The 19,777-nt window shown below is 41.7% G+C and overlaps 1 pseudogene; it reads right to left on the bottom strand.

Annotated features, from left to right (window-relative positions):
* Positions 1 to 1,268: 1,268 nt before the first annotated feature.
* On the bottom strand, positions 1,269 to 17,305 carry LOC110567469 (microfibrillar-associated protein 5-like; annotated as a pseudogene).
* Positions 17,306 to 19,777: the final 2,472 nt, after the last annotated feature.

Raw genomic sequence — 19,777 nt, 5'->3', positions numbered from 1 at the left:
AGAGACGGGGTTTCACCATATTGGCCAGGCTGGCTCAAACTCCTGAACTCAAGTGATCCACCTGCCTCAGCTTCCCAAAGTTCTGGGATTACAGGTGTGAGCCACTGTGCCTGGAAGAACTAATATAAATTTAACCTTCTCGTTTTAAAGATGACATTAAACCAGGACCTAATGAAGGAAAATGACTTATCCAAGGTTACATGGTGACTTCTAGAGCCAGTATAAGAATGTGGGTTGTCTGAATATTGTGTTTCTTTCACTCTTTCATATTAACCATTAGGCACACTTTCTGTCTGCCTATTAAAATTCAAGTCTGAATGCCCCTCTTAGCCCCAATTAGGATATTCTGGAAGCCATTTGCATAGTAATTCTACTGTGTACTTGGTAAGTCGTGAGGATGAATGAAGTCGCAACTCAAAGAAATGCCAAACAATGGTATGGTTTCACATGAAGTTGTCTAATTTACTTTGTGGAGGTGGGTTAACCCCAGTGCTACCATAAATGAATCAGTAAATGAGACTTACTTTCCAGTCTTACTTCCCAACTGGACAACTGCATGAACAATTGAATTGGGAATTATGAGTCCAAGTTTTATATCTGGCATAGTCCTCATGCTTTAGCCTCAGCCTCTGAGCTTAACAGAAGACATTTTGGATCCTATATGTTGCTAGTAGGATTGTATAATTCTTAGCCGTGTTGCAGAATCTTCCAGGACTATAAGAATTACTAAGATCTGCCTCATAAGGAATACTTGCCAGCCAAATTTTCAGGCAAGCCAGCAAAATAGTTAAAATAAGAGTAAAGAGGAACATGTAAATATGAGGAGTTAATATAGGAAACGCTTGTGAGGAAAATAAATGAAGTTATATGGTTAGCTGAAATAGACAAGGATAACTTCTTCAATCCTAAGACCTATATCAGACAGATTCAATAGTAAAGATAATTAGCCTAAAGTTTATTCTCCCTTGAAATTGTACATAGAATGTTTGTATGTAAGCCATATATAGTCATCATCCATTCACTATGTCTATGATATTGAGAAGCAGCAAATTTATGCAATAATATAGACTTTGTATTTTAAGTGCTAAAAAATGGGATAAATGTTATCAGTTTGGGTGAAAAATTAGAGAGTAGGGGTAAAAGTTTGGCATTGCAAAAGGATTGGTTTAAGAAATACTGTCTATAGGTTAGCTGTCAGTGGTTAAAGAAGAAGGAAATTCTCCATCCTCTCACCCACATATTTTTTCTTTTTTCCTCTTTTTTGATGATCACAGACCATTGGGTTTCTGCGAATCCACATTTTCACAGGGATTAAGTAGGAAGTAATTGGAGCGACAGAGTCTCCTAGGGGCAGACCAACCATCTGATGGCAAAGTTCACCTAGAAGAGAAGGACACCATGGGAAGAGAATGCAGGAAGATAACAGAGGCTCTTGTTTTAAGGAATAGAGAAGACTTTGCAGTGTGGTGTAGTGTAAAGGTTGGAGAGAAAAAGATCTGGGTTTCAACCAGCTCTGCTACTTACTCTAGCTATTTACTACTTCCTAGAAAGTTTCTCAAATTTTGTAAACCTCACTATCCCTTTCTGTAAAATGAGAATTAAAATACCTACCTCAACAGTATATTTCTGAATAATAAAATGAAATCATGCATGCAAAGAACCTAGCACAGGTGACCAGTAAATGCTAGTTTCCTTTATATATCCAGCTGCCAATTCTTCTAATCATGGATCTATTAAATAGAAAAATGAGGTCCAATCATTTGTTATACATTTACATGCTTACTATGGGCAAATAGCTAACTTTAGTAAATCCCCTGAGATACTTGAAAGTACCTAGAGTCCCAAATACTCATCCTCAATCTCAAGGTGCTTCCCTCGCAGGTGGCTTGCACAAAGCCAATGGGGGCATACAGCAAGTTTCCTTCTGTGAAGTTAACTACAGCTCTTACTCAGGAGCTCAGCACAAAGTGGGCTACTGAGTCAGAAATGGCTTTGTCTGTGGTGTCTTCACCAAGCACAGCCATCGTTCAGGGCTGGCCACAGCGAAAGTGAGAGGTATCTTTGTTCCCACTACATAAGGTCTGTAGCCACACATTTTGGGCCCTTGTAATTGGTTCTATAACATCTTTCTAACTTCTTCTACCTGAAATGTCACAGTAAGAAATGTACATTGTTCCTGGAATTGGTAAACTATTTATAACATAGCTGATTTCTAAATGTCCCATCTATTTTTTATTTATAGTCCCTATCCAAACCTTGTTGTCTCCAAATTAGTGCATGGGCATGGGCATGCATATGTTTTATTTTTAATTATGAACATGGCTGCGGACTAGCAGAGTTTATTATCTGTAATGGCTGATTTGAAATTTTCCCTAGAACCCCAGTGAATGATCTTTAAAATAGCTGGAGTGTCAGAAAGCTCTCTAAATAAGAGACACTGTGGGGTTACAATCTAGTAGGAAAGGGATCTAGGGGTACTGTTCTTAGGGTTGTGTTTCTATATCAAGCATACTGCTTTACATAGATTGTTTATTTGGGATAACTTCCAGCAGGAGCTGATGGAATCTAAGGGAATAGCCTAAACCCCTCCTCCAATACCAGACTTTGGATACATTTGTATCATTCCCCATTTACCCCTCTCATAACTGCCTCTCCCCAGTAAACATCCAGACAACATCTTACCTTTCATAGCTTCGTGTTCCTTACAGACAAGACGGGAGCAGATCTCCTTGTTGGCAATGTACATACATTGAAACCTGCAGATGCCCCAATGTCATAGGCAAGGAAGGAGATGGAAGAAAGCCTTGAGAGAAGCACTAACATGGGTCTGGGATGCCTCTTCAACTCTCGTATTCCCCACTTTCCCCTATCTGTTCTTCCCCAAATGGATTTCCTTAAGTATTTCAGACATTTTCCCCACACACACTGGGGGAAAATAGGGGAGGGAATGGTATTAATTACTCTTTTATTTTTTAAATTTTCATTTCAATAGTTTTTGGTTTTTGTTTACATAGATGAGTTCTTTAGTGGTGATTTCTGAGGTTTTGGTTCACCCCTACCTGGCAGTGTACACTGTACCCAATATGTAGTCTTTTATCCCTCATCTTCTCCCACCCTTTCCCCTGAGTCACCAAAGTCCATGATATCATTCTTATGTTTTTGCCTTCTCATAGCTTAGCTCCCACTTATAAGTGAGAAGAGACAATATTTGGTTTTCCATTGTTTAGTTACTTCATTTAGAATAATGGCTTCCAGCTCCATCCAAGTTGTTGCAAAGGCCATTGTTTTCATTATTGTTCTTAGTGACACTTTGCCCACTCCACCTAGAGTCAGGCTTAATATTCCTCCCCACTATTTTCTACCTTAGAGTTGGGTTGCTTCTGCCTCTTCTATCAGGTAATTAATGGAGCATGCCAGTGTTTCCCTCGTGACTTCTCCCTCCAGCCCTCACCTTCACTTACCACTTGGCTATTCTTTGTATACCTCAGCCCAGACTCCAGGTTCTAGTTGGCACATTCAGGAATAACTAGGAGGGTTGTGCTAACAACTTTTGCCCCATTAAAGTTTGCAGTTTCAGAGTGGGTGCTCATTAAATAGTTACCAACACAAAAACACTACCATGGAAGATGCTTTTTGGGCATTCTGGGATCCCTTACCTGATGAAGCATGACTGACGAATGCATAGTTGAATTGGCCGATGCAGACTAGACCTTTGTGCAAGTAAATTTCTCATCCCAGCACTCTGAAGAAGCCCGACACAAAAAATAAGGAGGTCGGAATAGAAGCAGCATAAACAAAGCATTAAAGGAATTGGGAAAGAGAGATAGAGTAGAAAAAAATACAGAGTAATCTCTGCAGAGAATCATTATAAATTGGGCTACATCCTTTCTGCTCACTAAAAACAGAGCAAGAAGAAATTGACTAAATGAAGTCTACTTGGAAGCAGAAGTGGATAAAATAATCTCTGGGAGCACTTCTAGGGATAAAGTCTTTCTAGGATTATCCAATACAAAATAGGCTGGGCACAATGGTTCATGCCTGTAATTCCAGCACTTTAGGAGGCCGAGGTGGGTGGATCACTTGAGATCAGCAGTTTGAGACCAGCCTGGCCAACATGGTTAAACACTGTCTCTACTAAAAATACAAAAATTAGCCAGGAGTGGTGATGCACGCCTGTAATCCCAGCTACTCACGAGGCTGAGGCACGAGAATTGCTTGAACCTGGGAGGCAGAGGTTGCAGTGAGCTGAGATTATGCCACTGCACTCCAGCCTGGGTGACAGAGCAAGACTACATCTCAAAAAAAAATTTATATATATATATATATATATGTATAAAATGATGAATGCATTGTCGAATTGGCCGATGCACAGAGTACATATATGTACTCTGTGCATCAGCACAATAATATATATTATGTACATTTATATCTATTATATACAATTATATCTATATATTATATGTTATATATATCTTATATATATATTACTATATATATATATTTATACATAAAATGTAAATGCTGATAATCCCATTCTGAAAGAATAAAATTTCTTAGGTAAGTTGCTATTTCTCTGTTCCAATAGTTTTCAACCCTAGCAATATATCAGGATTATCAGTACATTAGGAAAGCAATTTTAACATGACATCTATGGTAATATGGAGTCCTTGCAGTTAAGTTGATTTCACTTCCCAAGCCACTAACCACCAAATAAAGTCCAAGGGTATTTTAGGGAGAGGGCTCTCTGGGGACCATGCAACATTCATTCCATTCTTTCCTCATGATTTTTATGAAAGACGCTCATTTAAAAAAAAAAAAAAGGAGTAAGAAAGCAAAGAATACTAATACTCTGAGAAATAATTGGAAGTAAACTAGAAGATGTACCAAGTACCCCCCAAAGAACAAGGAGATAAGGAATCCACAGGAAGAAAAAAGGCATAAGATGACATGCAAGCACCAATCATACCTGCAGTGGTATTTTCATCACCAGGGGAGGCTGAAAGGCAGACATTTTATTCCATTATTACCAATTCTAGAAGTTACTACTCATGTAATTGCCATGCTGCTTCACTTGGGTCCTGCCTGGAGTCCCATAAATAGGGAGCAAATTAATGTATAATTCTTAGCAACTTCTAAAAGAAAATCTTATTGGGCTGATTTGCTCCACAAAATTGAAGAGATTAGGAGGTAGGACGGGATTTTTTTCCTTTCTCCTTTCCTTTCTAAAGAGTTGAGAAATACAGTGTATTGTGAGTATCTCTGTACTGTTGACAAGAAGCAAATTTAGTAGGAACACAAGCCAAAGAGCTGTATGCCCAGAGGAGTGCCTTTTAGAACTTAGGAGAGAAAAGATTATTATCCTGTACAAGCTCTTCCTTAAAAGGGAAATTTTATTTTCTGTAGATTACATACATCATCATGAATTCTTTTGATAAAAGTTGTTGGGTAAAGAATAATGAGAGTTGGCCGGGCACGGTGGCTCACGCCTGTAATCCCAGCACTTTGGGAGGCCGAGGCGGGTGGATCATTTGAGGTCAGGAGTTCAAGACCAGGCTGGCCAAGATGGTGAAACCCCATCTCTACTAAAAATACAAAAACTGGCTGGGCGTGATGGTTCACACCTGTTATCCCAGCACTTTGGGAGGCCAAGGCAGGTGGATCATGATGTCAGAAGTTCAAGACCAACCTGGCCAACATAGTGAAACTTTGTCTCTACTAAAAATGCAAAAATTAGCTGGGTGTGGTGGCATGCACCTGTAGTCCCAGCTACCTGGGAGGTTGAGGCAGGAGAATCACTTGAATCTGAGTGGCAGAGGTTGCAGTGAGCCGAGACCACACCATTGCACTCCAGCCTGGGTGACAGAGTATGACTCCATCTCAAAAAAAATAAATAAAAACAAATAAAATTTTTTTAAAATACAAAAATTAGTTGGGTGTGGTGATGTGCTCCTATAATCCCAGCTACTTAGGAGGCTGAGGCAGGAGAATTGCTTGAACCCAGGAGGCGGAGGCTGCAGTGAGCCAAGACTATGCCATTGCATTCCAGCCTAGGTGACAGAGGTAGAGTTTATGTCAAAAAAAAAAAAAAAGAATATTGATGGTCATCCTAACCTAGGAGCAAATTTAACATGGGCCTTGTTCACAGAATGAAGAACAAGTCAAGGAGTTAGATGAATCGACTAGTCAGGGGCGTTACCAGGGAAAATGTCGCTGGAAGTGTTGCGAATACAATACTAGGAAGTATGTTATGATATCTCATCTATCTCATGGTTTTAAGCCAAGTCAATATGCTGATAATTACCAAACCTATATTTTCAATCCCATCTCTCTCCTAAGCTCCAGACCTATAAATCCAACTGCCATTTTATGGAAGAGTTCTTGAATTTTTCAAAGATCCTTCATATTCAATGTATCTCAAACTGACTTAATTATCTTTCCCTTCACCAATTCCATTCTTCAGTGAATGAGACGAACATCCACCCAGTAGCTACGTCTAGTCATCTCAGCAATCCACTCTCCCTTATAGCTCACATTTGGTTCTTACTATCTCTATCTTGATTCAGGCCAGATTTTATTTATTTATTTATTTATTTATTTATTTATTTATTTATTTATTTATTGATAGATGGAGTCTTGCTCTGTCTTGCAGGCTGGAGTACATTGGCATGATCTCGGCTCACTGTACCTTCTGTCTCCCAGGTTCAAGCAATTCTCCTGCCTCGGCCTCCTCAGTAGCTGGGATTACAGGTGTGTGCTGCCACACCTTGCTAATTAATTCATGTGCCAGAATCTTTTATTGGCAACACTGCAGCAGTAGCCTTGCTGGTTTTCCCTCTTCTGGGCTATCATTGTCAAATAAAGTTCTCCACACTGCCCTGGGAGTACAGTAGTGGTTGTGGAGGTGGAGCATGATCATTCCAATACACAAATCTAATTAAAATCTTACTTTGCATAAATGTCTCTCTGGCTGGTTTTCATGTCTACCCTACACTTTTTAATTTATATTGTCTTCCTTACCTAAAAGCTCTTCCCTCTTCTATCCACTTGGTTCACTTCTACTTCTCTTTCAGGAAGCAGCTTAGTCAAATGTGCCCTCCAGAAAAAGCCTTTTCTCACCCCCAGCACTGAACCTAGCCAAAAACTCTTTTGGTGTTTTCCATAGCTTCTTTTGCTTACCCTAATTATAGAATTTTTTGAAACTGAATAAAGTTGTCTATCTTGTATATTACACAAAAGATGTCTAGTAGAAGAAAATCAGTTTTGTTCACTTGTATATCCTTGGCACCCAGTAGCAGGTTTTTGATAACGATTTGTTAAAAAAAAATCTAGCTACCTATAATCTCGGCACTTTGGGAGGCCAAGGTGGCAGATAACTTGAGGTCAGTTCTCAAGTTTTAGTAGAAACTTGTATTTTAATAGAAACCCTGTCTTTACTAAAATACAGAAAAATAGCTGAGCATGGTGGTGCATGCCTATAATCCCAGCTACCTGTGAGGCTGAGGTTGCAGTGAGCTGGGATCATGCCATTGCACTCCAGCATGAACAATAGAGTACTCTGTCTCAAAACAAACAAACAAACAAAAATGTAGCTTCTCTCTCCTTTTCTTACTTCCTACCACTTGGCTCGTATAGTTTTTTCTCTAGCCGTCCAAAAAAAATTCCAAAACCTCAGTTTCCTTCATGGGCCAAACTCCCTTTGCTTTTAAAGCTTTATTTTATTTTGAGACAGAGTTTTGCTCTTGTTACCCAGGCTGGAGTGCAATGGCGTGATCTTGGCTCACTGCAACCTCTGCCTCCTGAATTCAAGCAACTCTCCTCCCTCAGCCTCCTGAGTAGCTGATATTACAGGCATGTGCCACCATGCCCAGCTAATTTTGTATTTTTTTTTTAGTAGAGATGGGAGTTTCTCCATGTTGGTCAGGCTGGTCTTGAAATCCCGACCTCAGGTGATCTGCCTGCCTTGGCCTCCCAAAGTACTGGGATGACAGGCATAAGCCACTGTACCCAGCCACTTTCAGATCTCTAAACATGCTGTTCCCTCTGGCTGGAATGTCCATCCCCTCCTTGACCTCCAGGCTTTCTCCAATTCTTCTTTCAAAATTCAGTTGAGGCTGGGCCCACTGGCTTATGCCTGTAATCCCAGCACTTTGGGAAGCCGAGGCAGGTGGATCATCTGAGGTCAGGAGTTCAAGACCAGCCTGACCAACATGGCAAAACTCCATCTCTATTGAAAATTTAAAAACTAGCCAGGCATGGTGGTGGGTGCCTGTAATCCCAGCTACTTAGGAGGCTGAGGCAGGAGAATTACTTGAACCCAGGAGGCAGAGGTTGTGGTGAGCCGAGATAGGGCCATTGCACTCCAGTCTGGGGAACAAGAGCAAGACTCCGTCTCAAAAAAAAAAAAAAAATTTGGTCAAAGCAGGGGTTACTTCTAACCCTTATCTTCCAGAACAGGTGTTTATACTTTTATCTTGCCTTTACCTATCAAGTCTTGAAACTTGAGAGAAAGATTAGCACAGTTCCTGCTTGTTGGGTGTTCAACAATGTCATCAATTTGAATTGAACTACTGGAAAAATGTGCCACATAAACTGTCATCCTGTCTATTTAGGATCCTTTGGCAGCTGCGCATTATCCAGAATGGGCTCTGGAGAAAGCCTAGAACAGCCCTGATGGTCCCAGATCTGAACTCACCCAAGTCATCTGTGGAAGGTGCAATATCAGCCAGAAATGAAAAGACACAAAACAGCAGGTGTGAGGAGAGCTTCGAATTGCAAACATAAGGCAGAGTAAGAAAAGGAAGAATGCAGATACTATGGCAAGGGCAAGGCTATGGCTGGGTTTGTGTTTTGTGTATAAGGGGATACAATTAATTGACATAATTATGAAATTTTTTAAAGAATATTAGTCCTAGGCCGGGTGCGGTGGCTCATGCCTGTAATCTCAGCACTTTGGGAAGCTGAGATGGGCAGATCACAAGGTCAGGAGTTTGAGATCAGTCTGGCTAACATGGTGAAACCCCATCTCTACTAAAAATACAAAAAATTAGCCAGGCACGGTGGCGCACCTGTAATCCCAGTGCTTTGGGGGGCCGAGGCCAAGTGTTCAAGACTAGCTAGGCTAACATGGTGAAACCCTGTGTCTACTAAAAATACAAAACTTAGTCGGGCATGGTGGTGGATGCCTGTAATCCCAGCTACTCAGAAGGCCAAGGAAGGAGAAGTACTTGAACCCTTGAACCCAGGAAGTGGAGGTTGTCATGAGCTGAAATTGCACCACTGCACTCCAGTCTGGACAACAGAGTGAGACTCCTTCTCAAAAACAAACAACAACAACAATAACAACGAAGATAAAAGTGCAGAATAAATTCAAGAGCTGGGATAAATATTGTGAATATTAACAAGAACTATGCCATTTTTTAAAAAAACTACAGTAAATCTCACCTGCTTCGCTGGGTGCGGTGGCTCATGCCTGTAATCCCAGCACTTTGGGAGGCCGAGGTGGGTGGATCATGAGGTCAAGAGATCGAAACCATTCTGGTCAACATGGTGAAAGCCCGTCTCTACTAAGAATACAAAAAATTAGCTGGGCATGGTGGTGTGTGCCTGTAATCCCAGCTACTCAGGAGGCTGAGGCAGGAGAATTGCCTGAACCCAAGAGACGGAGGTTGCAGTGAGCCAAGATTGCACCATTGCACTCCAGCTTGGGTAACAAGAGTGAAACTCCGTCTCAAAAAAAAAAAAAATCTCACCTGTTTCATCTGTAGCGGGATCATTCACCAGATCTGCAAAGACACATGACAAGGAATGAAAACAATTTCACTTAGGAAAAGTAGCTAAGGAAAGCAGGATAAAGGGATGATAATCTCAAAAGATGCAGGAAAGGCTGAAGTGAAAGCATGTGGACTTAGGCAGATGAGGGACTATCACAGCAAGAAATAGAAGAGAGAATAAGATTGGGCATGTGTGGCTGGGCACTGTGGCTCACACCTGTAATCCCAGCACTTTGGGAGGCTGAGGCAGGCAGATCACAAGGTCAGGAGATTGAGACCATCCTGGCTAACACAGTGAAACCCTGTCCCTACTAAGTATACCAAAAACATTAGCCAGGCATGGTGGCATGTGCCTGTAGTCCCAGCTATTTGGGAGACTGAGGCAGAAGAATTGCTTGAACCCCAGAAGTGGAGGATGTAGTGAGCCAAGATGGCACCACTGCACTCCAGCCTGGGTGACAGAGTGAGACTCTATCTCAAAAAATAAAAAGAAAAAAAAGATTGGGCATGGGTACAGAGATGCTGGCATCTAAGGTGACATCAGAGCTCTGCATGAGCTCAAAGTATTCACCAACCCGTTTAAAGTCTTTATTTTTCTTTATATAGAAATGACCCTCAATCCATCTATCCCAATAAAACAGCAATTTTTTAAAAAAGTGTAGCTTGCTAGGATCTTCTGTGAACGTTTCTGGAGTCACTGGAGTCACATCGTCTGAAAAGAAAATTAGAAAGCATTTTCTGAGAATCTCTGTCCCCCGCCACCCTTGCACTTCCGATAAGTTAAATTGTGTAGCATAGTGCCCAGCTGAGTTGAGTATCCCACAATTGTTTTTCCTTGATTGCTTACTATAATCGCAATCCATTGATGACTTCTTTGCAATACTTATTTAAAATGAAATTGGCTATACCAAAGACATTATGAATGTTGACATTCATAATTCTGATATCATTGGGTATAAATTTGCTGATATGCTTTTGAGTATTCATAAAAGGTAGTATTAATTTTTTTTTTTTAAGAGCCTCACTCTGTCACCCAGGCTGAAGTACAGTGGCCAGTCTGGCTCACTGCAACCTCCATGCAGGTTCAAGCAATTCTTGTGACTCAGCTTCCCGAGTAGCTGGGATTACAGGTGCACGCTACCACACCTGGCTAATTTTTGTATTTTTAGTAGATACAGGGTTTCACCATGTTGACCAGGCTGGTCTTAAACTCCTGACCTCAAGTGATCCAGCCACCTTGGTTTCCCAAAGTGCTGGGATTACAGGCGTGAGTCACCGTGCCCGGCCATGTTGATGGTTTTCTGATGCTCTTTGAGAAGTGAGGTGAAAATGGAGAGGGAAAATGCCAGTGTAAGTAGAGAATGGTTTGCATTTGATCATTGGAAAGTAAAGGCAGGAGGAAAAGAAATAAAAATGGTCCAGGTCATAAGGTGGAATCTATTATATTAGGATAAACTGAGAAAACTATTTCTGAAACTGCAAATAACAGCACTTCCTAAAACCAATGGTGTCTACTTTAAAAAGCAAAATAACAAAAAAGCATTAACATTTACTTGTATTTTTTAATTTATGTATAAATTATATTAAGGTATCCACTATGACATTTTGATAGACGTGTATAAAGTGAAATGGTTACTGCAGTCAAGCAAATTAACATATCCATATCCTCACCAGTCTTCTTTTTTGTATGTGTATAATAAGAGCACCTGGGCTGGGCGCGGTGGCTCATGCCTGTAATCGCAGCACTTTGGGAGGCCAAGGCTGGTGGATCATGAGGTCAAGAGATAGAGACCATCCTGGTCAACATGGTGAAACCCTGTCTCTACTAAAAATACAAATAATTAGCTGGACATGGTGGCGCATGCATGTAATCCCAGCTACTCAGGAGGCTGAGGCAGGAGAACTGCCTGAACCCAGGAGGTGGAGGTTGCGGTGAGCCGAGATCGTGCCATTGCACTCCAGTCTGGGTAACAAGAGCGAAACTCCTTCTCAAAAAAAAAAAAAAAAAAGAGCACCTGAAATCTACTCTCTTAGCAAATAATATTTAAATATTTAGCAAACAGGCCCAGTGCAGTGGCTCGTGCCTGTAATTCTAGCACTCTGGGAGGCCCAGGTGGGCAGATTATCTGAGATCAGGAGTTCAAGACCAGTCTGATCAACATGGTGAAACCCTGTCTCTACTAAAAATACAAAAATTAGCCAGGTGTGGTGGTATGCACCTGTAATCCCAGCTACTCAGGAGGCTGAGACAGGAGAATCACTTGAACCTGGGAGGCAGAGGTTGCAGTGAGCTAAGATTGCACCATTGCACTCCAGCTTGGGCAACAAGAGTGAAACCCCGTCTCAAAAATAAAATGAAATAAAATAGAATAAAATAAAATAGAATAATAAAAGAATAAATAAATATTAAGCAAACATTCCATCGGCTATTACCCTTCAATGTAAATAGTTTATATTCATAATCCATTCTATCCACTAGGGGTCAGCAAATTCACATAGTTTCCTTTAACTTGTTTTTTGAGGCTGACTCTCGCCTTGTCACCCAGGCTGGAGTACGGTGGTGGCATGATCTCGGCTCACTGCAACCTCTGCCTCCTGGGTTCAAGCAATTCTCCTGCCCCTCCTGAGTAGCTGGGAGTACAGGTGTGCACCACTGTGCCCAATTAGTTTTTGTATTTTTAGTAGAGATGGGGTTTTACCATGTTGGTCAGGCTGATCTTGAACTCCTGACCTCAGGTAATCCGATCACCTTGGCCTCCCAAAGTGCTGGGATTACAGACATGGGCCACCATGCCCGGCCTGACTTCTTTTTTCAACTTCAGATTATATTAATAAGTATCAGGTGTACATCTGATGAGAACATACATTTTTGTACAGCATGTCATTGTTACAGATAATTGTAAAAAAAGTAAAATATACATAAAGCATTTTGTAGGAGTTTCTCTTGCTTACTTCATCCTTTTTTTCTAAATTCCAGATAGAAATTCATCAGATTTGACCAGTCTTTGGTGGCTCATGACTGTAATTCCAGCATTTTGGGAGGCCAAAGCATGCAAATCACTTGAGGTCAAGAGTTCAAGACCAGCCTGGACAACATGGTGAAACCCCATCTCTACTAAAAATACAAAAAATTAGCTTGGCATTGGTGATGTGTGCCTATAGTCCCAGTTACTCAGGAGGCTGAGGCAGGAGAATCAATTGAACCCAGGAGGGGGAGATTGCGGTGAGCTGAGATCATGCCATTGCACTCCAGCCTGGGTAACAAAAGTGAAACTCTGTCTCAAAAAAAAAAAAAAAAAAAAAAAAAAAAGAATGCATCCTAGCTGTCTCTGGGATTTCAGGGCAGAGTACTGCTTTTCTGCATACACCTCAGTTTAACCAACTTTTCCAAGAGCTATCACCATACAAATGCTTTATCTAGTATTCATGAAGTTCTCTTAAGAGAAATATTAACATATTTTCTTTTCCTCTTCTTTTTTGAGATAGAGTCTCACTCTGTTGCCCAGCCTGCAGTACAGTGGTGCCATCATAGCTTATCTTCAGCCTCGAACTCCCAGCTCAAGCAATACTTCCACCTCAGACTTCTGAGTAGCTAGGACAACTGGCAAACCACCACACCTGGCTTTAAAAAAAAAAAAGACAAGGTCTCAGGCTGGACACATTGGCATAGGCCTGTAATCCCAACACTTTAGGAGGTGGAGGTGGGTGGATCACCTGGGGTCAGGAGTTTGTGACCAGCCTGATTGACATGGTGAAACCCCATCTCTACTAAATACAAAAAATTAGACGGGCGTAGTGGCACATGCCTGTAATGCAAGCTATTTGGGAGGCTGAGGCAGGAAAATCGCTTGAACCTAGGAGGCAGAGGTTACAGGGAGCCAAGATCAAGCCATTGCACTCCAGCCTGGGCAAAACTCCATCTCAAGAAAAAAAAGAGAGAGAGAGAGAGAGAGAGGGTATCCCTATGTTGCCCAGGCTGATCTCGAACTCATGGCCTTAAATGATCCTCCCACCTCAACCTCCCAAAGTGATTGGTATTACAGATGTGAGCCACCACACCAGGCAAGACAATTCATCATACTTTATGATATTTCTACTAGAAAAGCATCTAAAGTCATAACACAAGACTGGTTTCTAACCAGCCCAGAAAAATGGATTCCGATTTTCAGTTTTTCTGGTGCTGAAATCTGATCTAGATTCAGAAACTCTGGGATTCAGATATTTTTACCAACAGAAAAAAATATTTTTATATTTTTATTTTCTGTACCAGGACCCACTGCAAGAAAATTATATTGTACTATACCCTGGTATACATATATGGAAAACTCAGAGAAGTTCATTAAAGTTTTATGAAATAATACTTTACTCTTGCAAAGCACATGCAATACATCCTGGTATATTTGTTTTTGTCTTTCTTAATTCATTTTAAAAACTAATACCAGCTGTGACCCCTAAATTGATTTTATGACCGCATTAATAGGTTGCATACTGTAATGGTCTGTCATCTAACTCTCCTGGGATCAGAGAAATAAAGAGATAAATTATAATTATGTTGAATGTCTTGAGGCAGAATGGAGTTTTCTTCATCAAGCTAAAGGAAATGGTCCTTTAGGAGTCACACTTTTAGGATTATTGTTATGGAGAATGGTGTGAGAAAAAAAAAAAACAACCTAAAAAGCAGAAAAATCAAAAAAATACCTTTTGGATTTTACCTGGTTGTGCTACAATTTCACTTAGTACTGACATGACTTCCTTCTTCTAATTTTTTTGAGTGTTTTTTCTTTTGAGTCAGTCCCACTCTGTTGCCCAGGCTGGAATGCAATGGCACGATCATGGCTCACAGCAGCCCCAGCCTCCTAGGTTCAAGCGATTCTCATGCCTCAGCCTCCTGAGTAGCTAGAACCACAGGCATGTGCCACCACACCAGACTAATTTTTTTTTTTTTTAAGAGATGAGATCTCCCTATGTTGCCCAGGTTGGTCTCAAACTCCTGGCCCTGCTGCCTCAGGGTCCCAAAGTGCTAGAATTATGGGCATGAGAAGACTTTTTACCCTGTCTTTAATTTTTCCACAGTTACATGGAGTAAGGAATGCTTTTTGTAAGGACTACTGGCATTTTCTGAGTAAGACAGGAGATGCATAGAGAAGAGTGAAAACAGAAATGGGCATAGAGGAGATCTTGGGAAGGTGTTTTAGTAGTCTAAAACCACACACGCAAGAAGCTTTTATGAATGAGATAGCAGGATTGTGGAAACTCATGAAGTTGATCCTATTTCTCACACTTTGGCAATGCATCTCTGTGTTGTAGGAAAGATTTTTTTTTGGCAGCAATAGATAAGCAGGAAGGATTCTTTAACCCTGTTCATCTACATTTTCCTAATAAGAACCCCAACAGAACCCCTATCCAAGAATTCATAGGGTTTACCTACCTCCTCGTTGGCTGTTGACCCCCAGGAGTATCCAATCTGTAGCAAATGAAAGAGAAAAGAGATGTGACTGACTGCAGCTCTATACCTCATAACCCTTTCATTAGACAAATCAGAAAATGATGGAGATGGTTAAACTTTATCTTTGTAACTTATTCCTATACAGCTCAATATAAAATTACTCAGACCATTAGTGCTATGAACAAAACCAACAGGAGTAGAAACAGTTCAGAAAGACAAGCTCCTTCACTGCTGTGCATTTGGTTGGTTAAAAAAAAGACAAGTTCCTGAGAACAAAACCCTGCTCCCCTCTTACCCACATTCCTGTCCAGAAATGGAGTCCAGCTCCACTGAGAGGCCCAGCAGCCCTTTTGTGTTTCCTGCCTTCTCGCCCCACGGCTTTCCCGCTAGCTATGCTAGTGAATGAGGCAGAAGAACTATTTTTCTCAATCTGCATCGGAAGGAAAAGAAAAACATAGAGTAGGACATCTTTAAAGCCTAAAGTTCACTTTCTGTGGCCAATCTTCTAGCCAGATTCTGGAAAATCTGTGAAGATGACTTTTCTCTGGTGGTCAGTATGGCATATATTTTTTGCATGCACGTGTATATACCTGCATGTATGCTGGTGCTAGAGGATATATTCCCACTGTTCTTCAAATTTTCAATTGAGGCCAGCTTCTTTTTTTTTTTAACAAAGATGAGGTCGCACTATGTTGCCCAGGCTGGTCTCAGTGATCCTCCTGCCTCAGTTTCCCAAAGTACTAGGAGTGTAGGCGTGGGCCACATGCCCAGCCCAGGCCTAGTTTCTTACTAGGTAGTCCCTCTGTGTTTGTGTTTGCATTTGTGTATCAGCCTCTTTTTTGCTTTGCAATTTGTTTGCTCATTTACTTACATATGTGACCCTCTTTGGGTGGTTAACATGCATTTGTGTGTGTCTTAGTTGAACCTTAGTTTCATAACTCTCACGAGGCCTTTCCCCTAGTCCGAAGTCTTGTCACATTCCTGCCCATTTTTCCTTAACACAAAATCTGTTATTTTCTTCTCTCTTATAGGAATTCCAGAGCTCCATACCAAGCATCTCCACCGCTATTCCTCTTCAACCTCATTCCATCCCACCTCCAGCCACACACATGTATAACTGGGGAGCTGAAGGTTTAGGGAGCAAAGAAGAAAGGACTCACCAGAGGGGATGATGAATGCAGCTAGAAACAGCAACATCCTGGGTCCCAAGAGCAGCATATCTATAGAGGTGGTGGGCATAGCAGAGAATGTGATGCTCTGGGTCCCTGTCTTTGTCTTCCCAGGAACTTTCTTCATTTTCCCTTATGACTCAAACCTTTTCTCTCTTTTCTTGCCTTTCACCCAACATTCATTTCTCCCTCAAATCTGTTCTTTGGTCACTTACCATTATTCTTGCTCTTATTATTCTCTTCTACCAAGTGAGAAGAAATTGTACATTCTACACAGTCCGTACTTGGCCCTACACTTTGGCCTCTTTCGCCCCGATGTCAAATCTTCCTTTCTCATATGATTGCCTTTTTCTTTTTTTCTTTCTTTTTTTTTTTTTTGAGATGGAGTTTTGCTCTTGTTACCCAGGCTGGAGTGCAATGGTGTGATCTCGGCTCACTGCAGCCTCCGCCTCCTGGGTTCAGGCAATTCTCCTGCCTCAGCCTCCTGAGTAGCTGGGATTACAGGCACATACCACCATGCCCAGCTAATTTTTTGTATTTTTAGTAGCAGGGTTTCACCATGTTGACCAGGATGGTCTCGATCTCTTGACCTCGTGATCCACCCTCCTCGACCTCCCAAAGTGCTTGGATTACAGGTGTGAGCCACTGTGCCCAGCCCATGATTGTCTTTTTCATATCATCTGCTCATCTTGGCATCTCCTTCATTTGAATTGCATGGTTATTTGGAAGTCTGCTCAAGTCTAAGTTCAGTGACATTCTCCATTGCCCCTCTCCAGCCCTTTCACACACACACACACAGACATACACACATTCCCTCCATCTATTTAGAGTTTTAGGTATCAACAATTCACTGTCTATGGTGTTCTGCTCTTTCTGCCGAGTCCTTTGGCTGCTGAATGTGTCTCTCTCCTCTTATGCTGTTCTAACTTTGGCTGGAGAATGATGTGAACAGAGCCACTCCCTGGAAAGAACTTCGGATTTGGCCTCTGAAACAATGAGATGAGGGAGAATAAGAAAGCCAGGCTAGGCATAGAATGCCTGTTACTATCAGGCTGGGATGAGAAGGGGGATGGGAATTTGCAGTCACTCACACCCTCATTCCAAACGTTATGACCACATTGGCGAGAGCTCTTGCTGCTCCCTGGAAGGGTTGGCCCTAGCTCATGTATTGCATTTCTTCCATCAGACTATTTTCTCTCCTCTCACGATCTGGTCCCAGCTCCCCTTTTATCCTGGCTTTCCTTCTTACCTAAAAGTTCCTACTTATCCTTGCAGTTTCTCTCCCTCTCTGGCTATCTTCCTTTTTTTTTTTTTTTGAGACTGAATTTCACTCCAGTCCGACTAGGCTGGAATGCAATTACATCATCTCGGCTCACTACAAATTGTGCCTCCCAGGTTCAAGCAATTCTCCTGCCTCAGACCTCTATCTTCCATATTTGAGTCATTCCTTCATCCTTGTGGGAAGTAGAAAAGTTCCTTTTTAAAGTTTCCTTCCTTGTTAAAGAATAAGTGTGCTAGCCGGGTGCAGTGGCTCACGCCTGTAATCCCAGCACTTTGGGAGGCCGAGGCAGGTGGATCACGGGGTCAAGAGATCAAGACCATCCTGGTCAACATGGTGAAACCCCGTCTCTACTAAAAATACAAAAAATTAGCTGGGCATGGTGGTGCATGCCTGTAATCCCAGCTACTCAGGAGGCTGAGGCAGGAGAATTGCCTGAACCCAGGAGGCGGAGGTTGCGGTGAGTCGAGATCGCACCATTGCACTCCAGCCTGGGTAACAAGACTGAAACTCCGTCTCAAAAAAAAAAAAAAGAATAAGTGTGCTAATAACTTTGTTAAGCCCTAGCCTATGTAGCTGTTAGACATGCCATGCTTACAGGCACGTAGTATATTCTATGTCCTTGTACTTTAACCAAGATATCTGTGCCGGACATGCTCACAAGCATGTCCCAGCTCTCCATTGCTTTTACCTGTTTAAAAAAAGTTTTAAGTTGTTTTAGCCAATTGGGTTTTAGATTGTGAGGTCTGACTCCAGCCAACAGAGATCAGACACAGCAGTAAAGACGACCCTAAATGTGTAAGAAATACATTTGTGGGTTTCCCTTTGTTCTTTGTACTCTCGTAGCATGATGGCTAGTGAGAGTACCCTTCCTACAGTCCAGGAGGTAAAAATTACTTTGCTGAAAGATCCTTTGTCTCAGTGCTAATTTTTCTTTGCAGCACCGAGCATCTATTTCCAACAATCCCTCTTTTTCACTTTCTTTTTCAGTATTCATCTCGTCAACACTAAGAAATTCCTTTTTATATCTGTATTTCTTTTTCATCTCTGTCTCTTCTTGACCTACACATTTAGACTCTTCCTGTTTTTTTCCCCTGGGAATATCCTATGCATTCTCACAACCAAGAAAACACAGATGCCATATGAGTTTTGTCCAAGAGGAAGGCTGGCCATCTTAAAGTTATAAAAAGTTGAGGACATTTTCAGAACTCTCCAAATCATTTTTTTTTTTTTGAAACCGAGTTTCGCTCTTGTTACCCAGTCTGGAGTGCAATGGCATGATCTCAGCTCACCGCAACCTCTGTCTCCTGGGTTCAGGCAATTCTCCTGCCTCAGCCTCCTGAGTATCTGGGACTACAGGTGTGCACCACCATGCCCAGGTAATTTTTTTGTATTTTTAGTAGAGACGGGGTTTCACCATGTTGACCAGGATGGTCTCGATCTCTTGACCTTGTGATCCACCTGCCTCGGCCTCCCAAAGTGCTGGGATTGGGCGAGGCATGGTGGCTCATGCCTGTAATCCAAGCACTTTGGAGGCCAAGGTGGGTGGATTACCTGAGGTTGCGAGTTCAAGACCAGCCTGACCAACATGGTGAAACCCCGTCGTTAAAAAGAAAGTGCTGGGATTACAGGTGTGAGCCACCGTGCCCAGCCCAGAACTCTCCAAATCATTTTCAAATGTAGAGAAGTTCCATGAGAGGAGTGCTAGCCTTACTCTGTATTTTGGCTTTGTTTCAGCTTACCTAAGAATCTTGGTTTCTGGGATATTAAGGATAAAATGCAATCAGATGCCCAAAGAAAATTGAAAAGCAAGGTTATTGTGTTTGCCTTATATTCTACCAATATTTTTCCTTAGATCATGTAATGTGTAGGTAACACTTTCTCTGATCCAGGAATTTTTTTTTTAAGATAGGGTCTTGGTCTGTTGCCCAGACAGGAGTACAGTGGCATGATCATGGTTCACTGCAGGCTTGAACTCCTGGACTCAAGCGATCCTCCTGCCTCAGCCTCCTGTCACTGGGACTACAGGTGTATGCCACCATGCCAAGCCAATTTATTTTTATTTTTTGTAGAGACAGGATTTTTTCCATGTTGCTCAGGCTTGATCCAGGAA

Source organism: Aotus nancymaae, unplaced genomic scaffold (genome assembly GCF_030222135.1).
Source record: "Aotus nancymaae isolate 86718 unplaced genomic scaffold, 86718_ANA_hifiasm-v0.15.2.pri h1tg000102l, whole genome shotgun sequence".
In the NCBI taxonomy this organism is placed as follows: Eukaryota; Metazoa; Chordata; class Mammalia; order Primates; family Aotidae; genus Aotus; species Aotus nancymaae.
The sequence above is the reverse complement of the archived record's forward strand: the minus strand, read 5'-3'. Positions and strand labels throughout refer to the sequence as shown.